Here is an 18847-nt window from a genome sequence, read left to right as displayed (position 1 = left end):
AAAGCATTGCACCAATAAGATGCTGCACTAGTCATTGTGGCAATACAAACTGCAGGTTGCCATTGAAGACTCTGATGCACATACATCTTCTTCAAATATACCTCCAGCTTCTTATCCATCGGATCCTTAAAAGAGCAACTATCCTCTATAGGCATCATAGTTCTCTTACCCAGAGAAGAAATAGCCCCTTCTATTTTAGGCACTGTGCGCCAAGAATCCTTAATGGATTCAGCAATAGGAAACATCTTCTTAAAAACTGAAGACGGGGATAATGGAATCCCTGTTTTTTCCCATTCCAGTGCAATAATCTCTGTTACACGATCTGGAACAGAAAAAACTTCCATAGAGGAAAGAGACATCACAGAATCTATTAAAGTTACTAGATTTCTTAGGGTTAACTACAACAGGAGGGTCAGAATCATCCAAAGTAGCCAAAACATCCTTTAATAAAAAAATGAAGGTGTTTAAGTTTAAACCTAAAGCTTACTTCTTCCACCTCAGACAAAAGATTAACACTATCAGAATCCGAGATTCCACCCTCAGAAGGAACTGAGGTAAAATCCTCCATAGAATTATGAGAAAGATCAACTTGTATAAAAGCTGCTGAAACAGGAACTTTACAATCTATTAAGTGTTTAGTTTTCTTCTTGCGTTTTCCTAAAACAGGAAAGGCAGATAAAGCTGCAGACACTGCAGAAGATATCTGTGCAGCAAAATCTGCAGGCAAATATACGCCACCAGGAGGTTGAGAGGGATGGCAGGGCACTGCATGTGACACCATAGAGGCTTGGGACGTAGCGTTCTAGCTAAACAAGTAGTACAAAATTGCAAAGGCAAAACAATTTGCACCTCTAAAGATAATACACATTTATTAAAAACAATATAATCATTATCCATGTCCATAGCTAAGAAAAATCAGCCCCAGGAAATACATTTGACAAAAGAACAACTGTCAATTCTATTATCTAATCTGTTTTATTCTCTTGGTATCATTTGTTGAAGGAACAGCAATGCACTAATAGTTTCTAACTGAACAAATGGGTGAGCCAATCACAATTGGTATATATATGCAGCCACCAATCAACAGCTAGAACCTAGGTTCTCTGCTGCTCCTGAACTTGCCTAGATAAACCTTTCAGCAAAGGATAACAAGAGAAGGAAGCAAATTAAATAATAGAAGTAAATTGGAAAAATGTTTGAAATGGTATTCTCTATCTGAATCATGAAAGAAAAAAAATCTGGGTTTCATGTCCCTTTAAGTGTGAGAGATAGGGATGGGAGGTAGAGAGATAGTGAGGGGGGAATAGAGAGATAGATAGTGAGAGGTAGATCGATAGACAGATAGAGTGAGTGTAGAGAGATAGATAGATAGATAGATAGATAGCGATGGAGAAGTAAGGCAAAAGTGATATAGGTGAGGTAGAGTGATGGGGAGGGGAGGTCGACAGAAAGAAATGGGAGTTAGAAGGAGTGAGAGAGAGGAACAAAAGAAGAAGGAAGAGAGGATAGATAGTAGCTACACATAGACAAAACAGAGTTATGTGTAAAAGAGGAGGTGGAGAAAGGGAACGGATTGAGGGGAGAGAGAGGAGAGAGAGAAATAGCAGATAGGAGAGTGGTAGAGAGAAGATGATATTGGTTTTAATATACAGAGGTAGCACAACTTTTAATGTCACTGTAGTGTAGACAGTGTCATGTTAAGAATCACCTTGCAACTACTAGTTCAGCCTTCAGTCAATGGCAGCACTCTTCTGCCTAAAATGTGGGAGCCCTGATGCTGATTAAACAAGTTCATGACCATATGGCCTAGGAGCCACCAGTTGTTCATTGCTGCTCTTAATTTTGAAGCTGCTGAATGCTAACGTTCACTCTACAGGGTATTTGTGTGACATTGCTATAATTACTTCCCCTTTCTCTCCTCAAAGCAATACAACTTAAAGGGACATATCACTGTACAACGTGTTCAAACTTTGTGTTACAAATGACTTGCTATACTTACTGCAGATTATTAAATGTATGGATTTGTTCCCTTGCTTTTATTTTTATATTTGAAACAACTATTTTTGTTCTTTAAAAAACATCACTTATTGTTCTTAAGGATAAGCTCATTTCAATGTGTAGACCCTGCAGAACGAGCAGACCTTCTCATGGTATTTATTTTTATATGCAGAGTCTAATACGCCTAGATTACAAGTTTTGCGTTAGAAGCTGTGCAGTGCTAGCGAGCAGTTTATGCTCACCACTCACTTAAGACAACGCTGGTATTATGGGTTTTTAGAAACCCGGCGTTAACTGCAAAAAAGTGAGCGAAGAGCAAAATTTAGCTCCACATCTCACCTCAATACCAGCACTGCTTGCGTTAGCGTTGAGCTGGCTGAACACCTGCAAAAAAGCAGCGTAAAGCTCCTAACGCAGCCCCATTGATTCCTATGGGGAAATAAAAGTTAGGTCTACACCTAACACCCTAACATGAACCCCGAGTCTAAAAACCCCTAATCTTACACTTATTAACTCCTAATCTGCCGCCCCAACATCGCCGGCACCTACATTATATTAGTAACCCCTAATCTGCCACTCCGGACACCGCTGCCACCTACATTATACCTATGAACCCCATAATCTGCTGCCCCCAACATCGCCAACACCTACATTATATTTATTAACCCCTAATCTGCTGCCCCCTATGTCGCCGCAACCTAACTACATTTATTAACCCCTAATCTGCCGCCCACAACATCGCCACCACTATAATAAAGTAATTAACCCCTAAACCTAAGTCTAACTCTAAAACTAACACCCCCTAACTTAAATATAATTTAAATAAATCTAAATAAAATTACTACAATTAACTAAATAATTCCTATTTAAAACTAAATACTTACCTATAAAATAAACCCTAAGCTAGCTACAATATAACTAATAGTTACATTGTATCTAGCTTAGGGTTTATTTTTATTTTACAGGCAACTTTGTATTTATTTTAACTAGGTACAATAGTTATTAAATAGTTATTAACTATTTAATAACTACCTAGTTAAAATAAAGACACATTTACCTGTAAAGTAAAACCTAACTAAGTTACAATTACACCTAACACTACACTACAATTAAATTAATTACCTAAATTAAATACAATTAATTACAATTAAATAAAATTATATTAGTACAAATACAAAACACTAAATTACAGAAAATAATAAAGAAATTACAAGATTTTTAAACTAATTACACCTAATCTAATCCCCCTAACAAAATTAACCCCCCCCCAAAAAAAAGCCCTACCCTACACTTAATTACAAATAGCCCTTATAGGGGCCTTTTGCGGGGCATTGCCCCAAAGTAATCAGCTTTTTTACCTGAAAAAAATTATAATTCCCCCCCCAACATTAAAACCCACCACCCACACAACCAACCCTACTCTAAAACCCACCCAATCCCCCCTTAAAAAAACCTAACACTAACCCCTTGAAGATCACCTTACCAGGAGACGTCTTCACCCAAACGGGCCGAAGTCCTCAACAATACCGGGAGAAGTCTTCATCCAAGCCGGTTATCCAGATGGGCAGAAGTCTTCATCCATCCGGCGCGTAGCGGGTCCATCTTCAAGACATCCGACGCGGAGCATCCTCTTCTTTCCACGGCTAAACTCAGAATGAAGGTTCCTTTAAATGACGTCATCCAAGATGGCGTCCCTTCAATTCCTATTGGCTGATAGAATTCTATCAGCCAATCGGAATTAAGGTAGAAAAAATCCTATAGGCTGATTGGATCAGCCAATTGGATTGAACTGGCATTCTATTGGCTGATTGGGACAGCCAATAGAATGCCAGCTCAATCCTATTGGCTGATTGGATCAGCCAATAGAATGCCAGCTCAATCCTATTGGCTGATTGGATCAGCCAATAGGATTGATGTTCAATCCTATTGGCTGATTGCATCAGCCAATAGGATTTTTTCTACCTTAATTCCGATTGGCTGATAGAATTCTATCAGCCAATCGGAATTGAAGTGACGCCATCTTGGATGACGTCATTTAAAGGAACCTTCATTCTGTGTTTAGCCATCGTTTGAAGAGGATTCTCTGCGTTGGATGCCTTAAAGATGGACCCGCTCCGCGCTGGATGGATGAAGATAGAAGATGCCATCTGGATGAAGACTTCTGCCGTCTGGAGGACCACTTCGCCCGGCTTGGATGAGGACTTCGGCCCGGTTGGGTGAAGACGTCTCCCGGTAAGGTGATCTTCAGGAGGTTAGTGTTTTAAGGGGGGATTGGGTGGGTTTTAGAGTAGGGTTGGTTGTGTGGGTGGTGGGTTTTAATGTTGGGGGGGAATTGTAATTTTATTTTCAGGTAAAAGAGCTGATTACTTTGGGGCAATGCCCCGCAAAAGGCCCTTTTAAGGGCTATTTGTAATTTAGTGTAGGGTAGGGATTTTTTTTATTTTGGGGGGGCTTTTTTATTTTGTTAAGGGGATTAGATTAGGTGTAATAAGTTTAAAAATCTTGTAATTTCTTTATTATTTTCTGTAATTTAGTGGGGGGGTTTGTACTTTAGATAATTTTATTTAATTGTAATTAATTGTATTTAATTTAGGTAATTAATTTAATTGTAGTGTAGTGTTAGGTGTAATTGTAATTTAGGTTAGGTTTTATTTTACAGGTAAATTTGTCTTTATTTTAACTAGGTAGTTATTAAATAGTTAATAACTATTTAATAACTATTGTACCTAGTTAAAATAAATACAAAGCTGCCAGTAAAATAAAAATAAACCCTAAGCTAGCTACAATGTAACTATTAGTTATATTGTAGCTAGCTTATGGTTTATTTTATAGGTAAGTATTTAGTTTTAAATAGGAATAATTTAGTTAATTGTAGTAATTTTATTTAGATTTATTTAAATTATATTTAAGTTAGGGGGTGCTAGGGTTAGACTTAGGTTTAGGGGTTAATAACTTTATTATAGTGGCGGTGACGTTGGGGGCGGCAGATTAGGGGTTAATAATATTGAAATAGTGTTTGTGATGCGGGAGTGCGACGGTTTAGGGGTTAATATATTTGTTATAGTGGCTGCGATGTCCGGTTTGGCAGATTAGAGGTTAAAATATTTATTTTAGTGTTTGCGATGTGGGGGGGGGGCTCGGTTTAGGGGTTAATAGGTAGTTTATGGGTGTTAGTGTACTTTTTAGCACTTTAGTTAAGAGTTTTATGCTATGGCGTTGTAGTGTAAAACTCTTAACTACTGACTTGCGGTACCAGGCTTGACAGGAGAGGGTTTACCGCTCACTTTTGGTCAGACTCGTAATACCGGCACTATGCAAGTCCCATTGAAAATATAGGATATGCAATTGACGTAAGTGGATTTGCGGGATTTCCGAGTCTGGCCAAAAAAGTGAGCGGTACACCTCTACCTTCAAGACTCGTAATACCAGCGGGCATTAAAAAGCAGCGTTAGGACCTCTTAACGCTGCTTTTTAAGGCTAATGCGCAACTTGTAATCTAGGCCATAGTTAGGTATTGAAATGCTAATGAAGGCTGGTGGTGTTCACATAGAACAATCTCTCTCCCTTTTTCATCCCCTCATGGGGGGTTAATTTACTCTATTTTCTATTTACAAACATATTCACATTTTCAGTATAGGTGTCAGATTTAACACCAAAATGCAGCTATTTAAAATATCAAAATAAAGGTAAAAGAAAATGTTACAGTGCCATGTCCCTTTAAAATGAAGGTAAACTTTGATGAATGAAAGTCAGTTTTTAAAAATACTATTAAAAACACGGGCACTTCCATTTATCAAAGTTTAGAAAGCAGCCGTTTTGATTAAAAACTTACCTTTGTTTTTTTCACAGCCAGAGCAGCTCTCCCCAGTATATAGTTATGTTATCCATTATTTTAGAGCCAAAGCTTTGCTCTTTCCTTAACTAGTCAATTTTTTTTTTCTCTGGCCTTATCATCTAGGAGATTCAATTTTTACTACTTTAGTATCAACTATGATATATACTTAGGGCCATTTGAAAGAGGAGAATCTCCTTTGACGTTACAAGGCATACCAATGTTACCTTATTTTCTATCTGGTATATAAAGGGTTAAGGCATTTCAATATGCACACTGACCATGGGCACTCCATTAAAATATCTATTTCCTCTTTCATAGTTAAAGGGACAGTCTAGTCCAAAATAAACTTTCATGATTCAGATAGGGCATGTAATTTTAAACAATTTTCCAATTTACTTTTATCACCACTTTTGCTTTGTTCTCTTGGTATTCTTAGTTTAAAGCTTAACCTAGGAGGTTCATATGCTAATTTCTTAGACCTTGAAGGCCACCTCTTTTCAGAATGCATTTTAACAGTTTTTCACCACTAGAGGGTGTTAGTTCATGTGTTTCATATAGATAACACTGTGCTCATGCACATGAAGTTACCTGGGAGCCAGCACTGATTGGCTAAACTGCAAGTCTGTCAAAAGAACTGAAATAAAGGGGCAGTTTGCAGAAACTTAGATAAAAGATAATTACAGAGGTAAAACATGTATTATTATAACTGTGTTGGTTATGCAAAAACGGGAAATGGTTAATAAAGGGATTATCTATCTTTTAAAACAATAACAATTCTGGTGTATACTGTCCCTTTAAATGATCCTATGAGTCTATGGGTTTTTGTTTTTGGTTGAGGCTGAGGGACAGATTTAGAGGAATTTTATATTTATTTCTCTAAACTAATAGGTAATAAAACCACAAATTAGAGGATCATCATTGAAAATAGATTATTTGATAAGGGATCACATATACAACTGTGCTATACAGGGGTTGGTTAAGGGCTATAATGCTGCTTATGCCTAGAGTTATATTATATAGAAAAATCCAAACAGGTTTTTTTCTGTCTCTCGGACCCTTATGGATTGTTCACCCTTATTGATCCTTATAAAATGCTTTCTGTTAGTCTCTATAGTCTTGCAAATATTTTTCTAGATTATCTTCAACAATATCACCCACCTTTATATTTTCTAATGTCCTAATTGTATATTTTGAGGATCATGTAACAAAGTATGACTATGTACCATAATGAGAATGATTCCATCATGGCAGATACCTAATCCACAATCTCTAGTTATTACTAAAGTGAGATCTAGTAACTTATACTTATTTCTATTAGTATTTCTAGGCTTCCACTAATATTATCTAACCCACCACTGTTCAAGAAATGGTTCTTACCATTAAATAGATCTGAAAGGAAACTTTGTCATAACTTTTTGACATGTGTGGGAGGCAGATGGATTTAATCATGTTTCCTCTAAATTAATTAATTAATTAATTAATTAATTAATTAATACCAATGAAGATTTGAAATAACTGATTCAGAATTTCTGTATTACCTGGTCATTATTTTGTTATTATTAATGTAATCAATATATATATATATATATATATATATATATATAATTGCAGTTTTGATTTATTGAGATATATTTATTTATTAATATATATATATATATATATATATATATATATATATATATATATATATATATATATATATATATATATATATATATATATATATATACAGAGAGAGAGAGAGAAATAAAATGTAAAATAAAAAATGCCTCACATTTCTATTATTCTTTTTTGAATGTAAAGACAATGAAATTACTTAGGTTTGTTACAAACATTCAGTAGCAGAAATATGCAGAAATAGTGTTTTCAAATATGTTAACAAATGGAAACAGACTTTAAACAAAAGGTCACTATTATTATTTATACAACACAATCTTTTTTTAATCAGGGTATTGTTAAACAGAACCCATGAATATAAACAACCATTTCTGACTGCAGCAGCAAAATGCTCTCCCTAAATGTCACGAGCCTCAGCTTCTGGTCCAATCAGCCTTCAGTGTCCCCAGACTTACAGCATAAACCCCCAGGGAAAACTCAGGAACTAAAGAATGGGTGTATAAATTAGAATTTTCATTTAAAACAACACATGTTGTTTCCATTCATCCATTATAAAATGTCAGTTGTGTCGTGAGTATTCTAAGGAAATTGTTGTTTTAAACAAAGGTTACATTGCACCATTTTGTATGTAACACAGAGTTTAAAAGAGAAAAAAATAAACAATACAAATTAAAATATTAAATACTGAATGTTGATTCTCCAATACCCATATTGATGACTGAAAGTCAATATTCAGATGTTACCTTTATATATTTTGAATAGTTTTCCTTAAATCAAATGTTCAATTTGACAAAACAATTGTAACTATCAGTCTACAGAAACATTAGAATGGAAAACAATTTTTTTTTCTTTCATGATTCAGATAGAGAATACAATTTTAAACAACTTTCCAATTAACTTCTATTATCTAATTTGCTTCATTTTTTAGATATCCTTTGTTGAAGAAAGAGCAATGCACATGGGAGAGCCAATCACAGGAGGCATCTATGTGCAGCTACCAATCAGCAGCTACTGAGCCTATCTAGATATGCTTTTCAGCTAAGAATATCAAGAGAATGAAGCAAATTAGATAATAGAAGTAAATTAGAAAGTTGTTTAAAACTGCTTGCACTTTCTAAATCATGAAAGAAAAAAATTGGGTTTCATGTCCCTTTAAGTGAACAACCAATAGTGTAAATTAAAATAGTATTATTATTTTCAATATTATTATTATTATTATTATTATTAAATAAATAAAAAAGCTATATATATATATATATATATATATATATATATATATATATATATATATAATATTTACCCACCATACTCAAGAACTCCTGATCAGTCACCAGAAAATGGGAATATGTGCATTGCATATTATACCTAAGCTTTCTAGATAATAAGAAAAAGCTCTCCTTGGTTTAGAAATGAAGATTCCATTACAAGTGATGATTTTACCAGATCTATTGTTGGTGACTGTAAATTCCTTTTCAGTTTGATGTAAGCATAATTAATTAAATAATTTTTTAAGTACATTTTTGCTGATTTTGGGGGTACAATTCAGCTTGTGTTATTGGGAGATTTTTAGAGTGCACAAACCTTCAATTATCATGAACACTTTGCATGTGCTGAAAAACAGATAATCTGTTACTCTATCAGGAATAGCCAAATAATATTTTAGGTTTGAAAGTAGACCCATTTGCTGTACCTAATGTTACCTCCTATCTATATCTATATGCCTGTAAATACTGGTGTTTATGGCTTATTATAAATGCTTATATATCGTACACCATTATTTACTTGTCATATTTTGATTGTTACATTTTTATATGTGAACATCTTGAAATTAAACATTTGACAAAAAATCTGAATATTAAAGTATGGTCATTCTAAAAAGGACAACAACAAATTTTATTAGATTTATCAACATTTGTAAAGGGTAGACTCATCCTTTTTAAAGATTCCAGTTGTTTCAGTAGTTCAGATGTAAAGCATGAAAGAAGGATTATGATGATATTTATGTTCAGGAGCAATAAATCAAATGTGGCAAAATTACTAGTAATGACAAACGTGCACAGAAGTGATTTTCTATTCAATTTACATATTTATGATGATGCTATTCTCAAATCACCATAACAATTATACTGCTATGTGTGTTGCATAGACAAATAGGATTTTGTCTGTGCAGTGTACAAAATGTACAATTTGTATTGGTTTAAAAAAAACAACATAACTAGAGATTTTTGCGGGAAGAGCATCAAGTAATATCAGAAAGAACAAGAAAATGAAATCTATGACAACAAATGCAAGAATCATGACTGGTAAACTGGCGAAGCTGGAGCTTCTAGCAGCAGAAGAGGAATTGTATATTATTAGCATACCTGAAATCTGTTAGGATGATTCACATGGCTGTTAACTTAGGTTATACCTTATTTAGAAGTGATATGGGTAATAAAAGGGAAATAGGAATTGCCATGTATATTTAACCTGACCTTAAACTTACAATAAGAGATGATATTTATGATGATACAGGTGATAATATAAAGACACTGTGGGTTGAAATAAAGAGTGGGGGAAAAATATCCCAAAAAATATTATTAGACACATGCCCCCAACATTAGTGACATGGAGGAAACTCAACTACTAATTCAAATAAGAAAGGCTGTTAATAATACCAGTGTTATAATCATGGGAGACTTTAACTACCTTTAAATAAATTGGTCAAATTAGGGCTAGATTATGAGTGGAGCGGTACTTTGCACTCTGCTTGCATGCTAACCTTGCTAGATGGAGGATTTTCATGTGCCTCGGATAGCGAGCGTATTACAAGTTGAAAGTAAAAAGTATTTGCATCAGCGCTAACCAGACATGTGCAAAAAGCCGGTTTGAATATTGCGGCTGTGGCAATGTATTCCCCCAAAGAAATCAATTAAGTGTGCAAACTGCAAAAATACCTGACGCGCTTACTCGTGTGCAAACCTGATTGCGTTTTCTCAAGTGCGTAATTTGACATGAAACAAGAATATTTCACATTCCAATGTTCTTCACATAGAATAATAAGGAACATTAGAATGTTAAACATTTACAGTAAATACATAGTTAATAAACTTTATTAAAAGTGATTATTGCAAAAATATGCTTTTACATGTTTTCAGCTACTTGACTGCAATGGGCTCAATTCGCTTATCTATTTGTCTATATATGTATACATATGTATTTATGTGTGTGTGTGTGTGTGTATATATATATATATATACATATACATAAATACATACATATTTGTACATGTATATTTATGTATCTCTATGTTAAAGTCATTTGCATGCCTTTTTTTCCTAACACCTAAAACTTTATATCTTTGCGCCATTATAACTTTTTTTATATATAATTTTTATTAGATGGTGCTATTATGAATGTAACTGTAATTTTGAAATATAATTTTGATGAGCTTTTTGGTGCAACTTTTTAGTCAAGCGTAACAGTTAACCAGAGTTCTGAAGTTGCGCTATCCTGACACACGTTAGACTCAATTGCACTCAAGCAAACACGTTTACTTTCAACATGCAATAAGCACGCTACATCCGACACGTAGCATTAGATAAACCCCTTTTCACGCACACGCAACAGTTAGCGTACCACTTGTAATCAAGCCTTAAACTAGCAATACACCTAAGGGGCGAAGATTTTGAAATATGCTAAAAGTTAACTTTATGCCACATTTAATAGAGGAGCCAACTAGAAATAACGCTATACTGGATTTAGTGCTATGAAATAATACTGAACTAATAACAAACATAGAAGTGAAAGTCAATTTAGGTAACAGTGATCATAGCATGGTCACATTTGTAAAAACCTTCCCTAAGCAGTTACAATTCAATGATTTAAGGAAATCGGGAAATATCATAAAGAGGGACAAATTATTCACCAATAAAATCACAGAGAATAAATGGAAAACATTTAAAACTTTGTTAAATAAATATACATATCAACACATACCACATGGTTATAAAAGTAATAGAAAAGAATCCAAGCTAATGGGGCTAAATACAAATGTGTTAAGAAAAATTAGGAAAAAAAACAGGGCAATTCAATTGTTCAAAGAAAATAGCACAGACTTATCATTCCAAATATATGTAATGTAACACAGCATACAAAAGTGTAATCAGATTAGATGAAAATGAAAGAGTCATTGCAAAGGATTCTAAGACAAACACGAAAAGGTTTAATAAGTATATAAACAGCAAAAAATTGAAGAATGAAAATATAGGTACATTAACATGTGCGAAGGGTGGAATGATTTACAATGACTGGGGAAAGGTTGACGTGCTAGACCATTTCTTCTCTTCAGTATACACAAGGGAGGAACCAATGGAAGAGAAACTCAAAAAAGCAAGAACATACAAAAAACTGTGTTATCTCTAGATGAAATTGGAAAAAAATGGATAATATCAAGGTAAATAAAGTTCCAGGTTCAGATAGAACACCTCAGGCGTTCTAAGGTAACTTAGCACTGTCATAGCCAAACTTCTGCTCCTAATTTTTCAAGACTCGTTATCCTCAGGCATAGTATCCTAGGACTGGTGTAAAGCTGATGTGGTACCACTTTTTGAAAAGGGAAGCAGGGCTTATCCGTAGAGCTATTGACCAGTGGGATTATAGTCAAATTTATGTCTGGGAAAACAAGATTATGAGTTCAAATCAGCATGGTTTTATGAGTAATGTCTTCTTTCAACCTCATCTACCATGTTACTATGTAATACGCCCTGGAGTCTGGACTCCTTCTTGAACCAAGAACAATTTAGAAAGTAAACTAATAAACAAATATTTAATAACATCTTAATTTTACACAGAGAAAAAAATTGTATTGGACAAATGATTTGTAATGAATAAACTGTTTATTTCTTTGCATCTCAAATTCATTAAAAGGACAGTCAACACCAGAATGTTTGTTGTTTTTAAAGACAGATAATCCCTTAATTACCCATACCAAGTTTTGCATAATGAACACAGTTATAATAATACATGTTTTACCTCTGTAATTACCTTGTATCTAAGCCTCTGCAAACTGCCCCCTTACTTCAGTTCTTTTGGCAGACTTGCATTTTAGCCAATCAGTTCTCATTCCTCGGTAAATTCACGTGCATGAGCCCAATGTTACCTATATTAAACACATTAACTAACACCCTCTAGTAGTGAAAAACTGTCAAATTTTTTTAGATTAGATGCTGCCTTCAAGGTCTAAGAAATTAGCATATGAACCTCATAGGTTTAGCTTTCAACTAAGAATTCCAAGAGAACAAAGCAAATCTGTGATAAAAGTAAATTGGAAAGCTGTTTAAAAGGACATGCCCTATTTGAATCATGAAAGTTTTTTTTGGACTTGACTGCCCCTTCAACCCTTTAGTGACCAGACCTTTTTTCAATTTTTTTACCCTTAAAGGGCCAGTAAACCTAAAAAATTATGTTATATAATTCTGCACATAGTGCAGAATTATATAACATTATATTAGCTCTAGCTTTATGCAATCGAATATTGCCTGTACATTTTTATTCAAAAAGTCTGTTTTTCAGACCCACTCTCTGTGCTCTTCTAAGCGGGTCTGTTTTTAGCGCAGAGCGCATCTGGTCAGCTGTCTAGTCACAGCCCGGCCCAACCGCGCCATTACACTCAGTGCAGCTCGCTCCTGCTCTGTCTTACAGCGGGAGCGAGCTGCACTGAGATTAATGGCGCGGTCAGGACAGGCTGTGACTAGACAGCTGGCCAGATGCGCTCTGTGATAAAAACAGACCCGCTCAGAAGAGCACAGATAGCGGGTCTGAAAAGCAGTCTTTTTTAATAAAAATTTACAGGCAATATTAGATTGCATAAAGCTAGAGCTAATATAATGTTATATAATTCTGCACTATGTGCAGAATTATATAACATAATTTTTTAGGTTTACTGGCCCTTTAAGGACCAGGGCTATTTTTACATTTCTGCGGTGTTTGTGTTTAGCTGTAATTTTCCTCTTACTCATTTACTGTACCCACAGATATTATATACCATTGTTCTCACCATTAAACGGACTTTCTAAATATAACATTATTTTCATCATATCATATCATTCACTATAAAAACATTTTTATAAAATATGATGAACAAATGAAAAAAACACACTTTTTCTAACTTTAACCCCCAAAATCTGTTACACATTTACAACCACCAAAAAACACCTAATGCTAAATAGTTTCTACATTTTGTCCTGAGTTTAGAAATACCCAATGTTTACATGTTCTTTGCTTTTTTTGAAAGTTATAGGGCAATAAGTACAAGTAGCACTTTGTGATTTCCAAACAATTTTTTTTTCAAAATTAGCAATAGTTACATTGTAACACTGATATCTGTCAGGAATCCCTGAATAACCCTTCACATGTATATATACCTTTTTAGTAGATAACCCAAAGTATTGTTCTAGGCCCATTTTGGTATATTTCATGCCACCATTTCACCGCCAAATGCGATCAAATAAAAAAAAAAAAATTATAATTTTTTCACTAACTTTTTCACAAACTTTAGGTTTCTCACTGAAATTATTTACAAACGGCTTGTGCAATTATGACACAAATGGTTGTAAATGCTTTTCTGGAATCCACTTTGTTCAGAAATAGTAGACATTTATAGCTTTGGCATTACTTTTTGGTAATTAGAAGGCCGCTAAATGCTGCTGCGCACCACACTTGTATTATGCCCAGCAAGGAAGTTGTTAATTAGGTAGCTTTTAGGTAGCTTGTAGGGTTCATTTTAGCTTTAATTTAGTGTAGTAGACAACCCAAAGTATTGATCTAGGCTTATTTGGTATATTTCATGCCACCATTTCACTGCCAAATGCGATCAAATAAAAAAAATTGTTAACTTTTTCACTAACTTTAGGTTTCTCCCTGAAATTATTTACAAACAGCTTGTGTGATTATGGCACATGGTTGTAAATGCTTCTCTGGGATCCCCTTTGTTCAGAAATAGCAGACATATATGGCTTTGGCATTGCTTTTTGGTAATTAGAAGGCCGCTAAATGCCGTTGTGCACCACATTTGTATTATTCCTAGCAGTTAAGGGGTTAAATAGATAGCTTGCAGGGTTAATTTTATCTTTAGTGTAGAGATCAGCCTCCCACCTGACACATCACACCCCTGATCCCTCCCTGAACCTCATCAAACAGCTCTCTTCCCTTCCCCACCTCACAATTGTCACCGTCATCTTAAGTACTGGCAGAAAGTCTGTCAGTACTAAAATAAAAGCCTTTTTTTATATATACATTTTTTATTTTATTTTTATATATTCAGCAGTGTTTTATCCCCCCATAGCCCCCAACCTCCCTGATCCCCCACAAACAGCTCTCTAACCCTCCCCCTCTACCTATTTGCCATCATCTTGGGTACTGGCAGCTGTCTGCCAGTACCCAGTTTTCCTAAAAATGTTGCATTTTTGTAAAAAATCTAAAAACACCAATGTTTCTGTAGTGTAGCTGCCCCCCCTCAATACTCTACCCCCTCCCCCTCCCAGATCGCTTTCCCAACATTTCTCCCCCCCCTCTCCCTTCTTTGATTACTGCTATGTTAATGTAGCGTGTGCACATTCGCACGATCCCGCCCCCTACCTCCTCTCGCTCTCCAGGGGACAGGATCTGGATATAGACCAACGATGGGTTGCCCACCGGCCTCCCTGCTATGGCTCCCACCCACCAACGATCGGCACCATCGCTGGCCGATGCAGAGAGGGCCACAGGGTAGATCTCTCTGCATCTGATGCCTAAAAAATGTTATTGCAGGATGCCTCAATATCGAGGCATCACTGCAATCACAAGAAAGCGCCTGGAAGCGAACACAATCACTTCCAGCGCTTGAAAACCCTGAGGATGTACAGGGTACGTCCTTGGTCATTAAGTGACAGTTTTTGTAGGACATACCCTGTACGTCCTTGGTCCATAAGGGGTTAATGGGGTTAATTCAGAATTTAACAAAAATCCATTTATCTGCTATTTCCTCTGGGTAACATTTTAAAGAGTATAGTCCAAAAGACAGCACCAGCTTCTTCCAAGTTTTACATCTTTATTAGAATATCCCAAAGGTGTATATTCAAGACAATGTTTTGGGCATGCTGCCCTTAGTCATGTCAGAACTATTGCAGCGAAGGGGTTAAGTAGGGCAGCAATGTCAGCAAATGTTAAATATATATTTGTAATGGCTGGTATATATTTAAATACTTGTAATGGCTGGTTATTTATCATGTGCCCGCAAGCGGGAAAATTTGCTGTTTGCGGGTGCGTGATAAATAAGCACTCCACTTGTAATCTAGCCCTTAGTTGTGCACATTGTGCAGAACTGCATTGCATTACTAAACATTTTAAAGAGAGCAGAGGAACAGCTAGAAAGAATATTAAACTTAAATAAAGCCAGCAGCACAAAAAATGTATTTTTTAATGAAGATAATAAAAGTGTAGCTTACATAATTATTGGCTAACACTGGAATCAGCCAACAAGGACATCACTAAAACATTATTAAATAGAGTCAATTTTAACTTTCAATGCTTTTTGTTGCCTAAACAGTGTAAATTTGAACTTTTTGAAGCTTTTCCCACCTACAAAAAAAGACTTCCTACCTGCATAAACGTTTTCCTGTCTTACAGTTTTAACCACATGAACAAATCCGCTAATTTTTTTTCTCTCATTAGTTTGTTTTTTATTAAGGGGCACTATATAATTTCAGACAAATGCAATGAATATGGAAATAGCTGTAATTGTTTGCATTTGTCCAAAAAGAAATGCATAGGTCGAATAAAGAGTGACCCTACCATACCAAATAAAACACCAAATACTAAAGATACAGCAGCAACCCAAACTGACTGCAAAAATATTCTAGAGATTGCTCTGTCATGACCACTGCAATTAAGACTCTGTACAAAAAGCATTGATTATCTAACAAATATCACCACATCTGGCATTAAAATGTCTTTATTGAGTGATGACCCTAAAATCTTAAAACTAACAAACAGGCCTAAGGGTTCCATCTTGAAAGGCCATTTTTTTAAATCAGAATAAGTTGTCACTATTATTTTTAAATAGGGGAAATAATTCCATTATTAAAAAGTCATAATTAGGCCTAGGACTAGAATTATGCTTGCAATGGCATTTTTTGGTCTCTGATAGTTTTAATTGGTTGAAGTGATTGTCAGCAGAATGGCCCAGACTACTTTTTTTTTTTTAAAGTTTCTGAAACATTTTATGACAACTTTGGGAAGGTATTTCCAGTGGTTCATTTACTTTTCTATTACTTTTCTAGGTTGCCTCAAGGTAAAGAGAGGCTTTTATGCAAAACTAGCTATGCACAATGTCCTGTGAGCCATATATTACACCCAGGTCTGAGGTGTGCCAGTAGCCTCAAGGATGTTTGTTACGTAAGTCCCTGTGTCATGAGTGTGTGTGTATTCCCTCAGTGTGCACCACTCTTACTATATAACTTTTACTATTGCACAACTAAGTACATGGAATATTTCATAGAACCATAGATTTCTATATATGAAAATGTATACTACAAAGAACTTTGAGTCACAACTCTTGGTCATTAAAAGGAATATTATTATAGTTGTCAAGCATCGTTCTAAATGTGTTTTGAATCTAATATCATATCTTCAACTATAACTTTTTGCAGTATATGTAAAATACTCTAAAGTAATTATACCTTTCTCAGTCCATATAAATTACTACATGCCATATACTACGTTTTTGAATATGGTCAATTAAAAATGAAAAAGTTCACCTGTAGCTTTATACTTACCTTTAGGTAACCTGGTTCTCTTCTTCACAGAGCCCTGGCCATAGCAGCTGTCAGGGTCTGCACTAAAGAACCTTCTCCTTTTTATTTATATAAATTTCATGGTGTATTCATTTAATTATTCATTTTGTGAAAACAAATCAAATATCCCTGTTTCATAACAAATCTTGATTTGTAGCAAAACCGAATGCACATGTCAACAGCAAACACTGTTTTCAATAAATCTTTTCATATATGCAATTGAAACATTTTAAATACGTTACTTATGCTGTAAAATATTTAATTTTATGAACCTGTAACTATTATTGTTGACAATTCTTAATACTAATATAATTGCATTGGCAAAGGGCTACAATGTGAATATGTATTACATGGATAATAGTTTATTTTAACCCTTTCGTGACACGATCGCGAGATTTCAATTATTGGATCGCATCTGGGGGACGTCCCTACAACCCTAGGAACGCCCTCCAGACCGCGATCAAGTCCTTGAAGCGCAGAAGGCTTCAGGACAGCCGTTTGATATGACGTTCTATTCCGTCATAACGGCTTTAAAGCCCAGTGTAAATATGACGGAATAGAACGGCATAACGGCGTTAAAAGGTTAAAACATACTCATGATTTTAAATTTTATTAATATTAAAGGGCCATAATACCCAAATGTTTAAACACTTGAAAGTGATGCAGTATAGCTGTAAAAAGCGGACTAGAAAATATCACCTGAACATCTCTATGTAAAAAAGAAAGATATTTTACCTCAAAAGTTTCTCAGTAGCCACAGCCCATTGTAAAGGACTTCTAAGCAGCATATCAGTATGTCTGTCCCTGGACAGCCGAAGGGATGAGCCTCGTGTACTCTCATGTTATTTCCCTATTCAGTGTAAGGAAGTTTGCTATGGAATCTCATGAGAGTTAAGTGAAATCTCATGAGATCACAGTAAAAGAGTTCATGACTTCAGCACTGCTGATGCTGATTGGCTGCTGTTCTTTTTTTTTTTTTTTTTTTTTACCTGCAGCTGGGTCTTTTTACACAGAACTTACTCTGCTGAGCTGAGAAGATTGTGAGATAAAATATCTTCTTTTTTTACATAGAGATCCTCAGGTGATATTTTCCTGTCAGCTTTTTACAGTTATACTGCATCAGTTTCAAGTTATTTAGCATATGAGTATTATGTCCCTTTAACATTTTACCTGAAAATTGATTAGTATAGATGACTGACATCACATTCTACATAGTTATGCATTTGGCAGAATTTGTTTCAGCTATGTAAGGGCTAGATCACAAGTGCTGTTTAACTGTCACACACAAGCAATATTGTTTTTTTGTGTGCGTCAGAAATAACGCAAGTATTACAAGTTGAAATTTAATGCGATTGCGAGAGCACAATCACATTTTATGCTCGTCGAGTTAGCTCGACTGAAACCTTTGTGTTAACAGCAGTGCATTCAAAAAAAGTTGTTCCAACTACAATATAAATACATTAAAAATTACAGTTCCAATTATAAAAACATGATCTGATAAAAAGTATTCATATAAATATTAAAATAAAATAGATATAAGGGTTCAAAGGTATATGGTATATGACAAGATATTTAGATATTTGAC

This window comes from Bombina bombina, chromosome 5 (assembly GCF_027579735.1).
Source record: "Bombina bombina isolate aBomBom1 chromosome 5, aBomBom1.pri, whole genome shotgun sequence".
Classification (NCBI taxonomy): domain Eukaryota; kingdom Metazoa; phylum Chordata; class Amphibia; order Anura; family Bombinatoridae; genus Bombina; species Bombina bombina.
Note: the sequence above shows the minus strand (reverse complement) of the source record.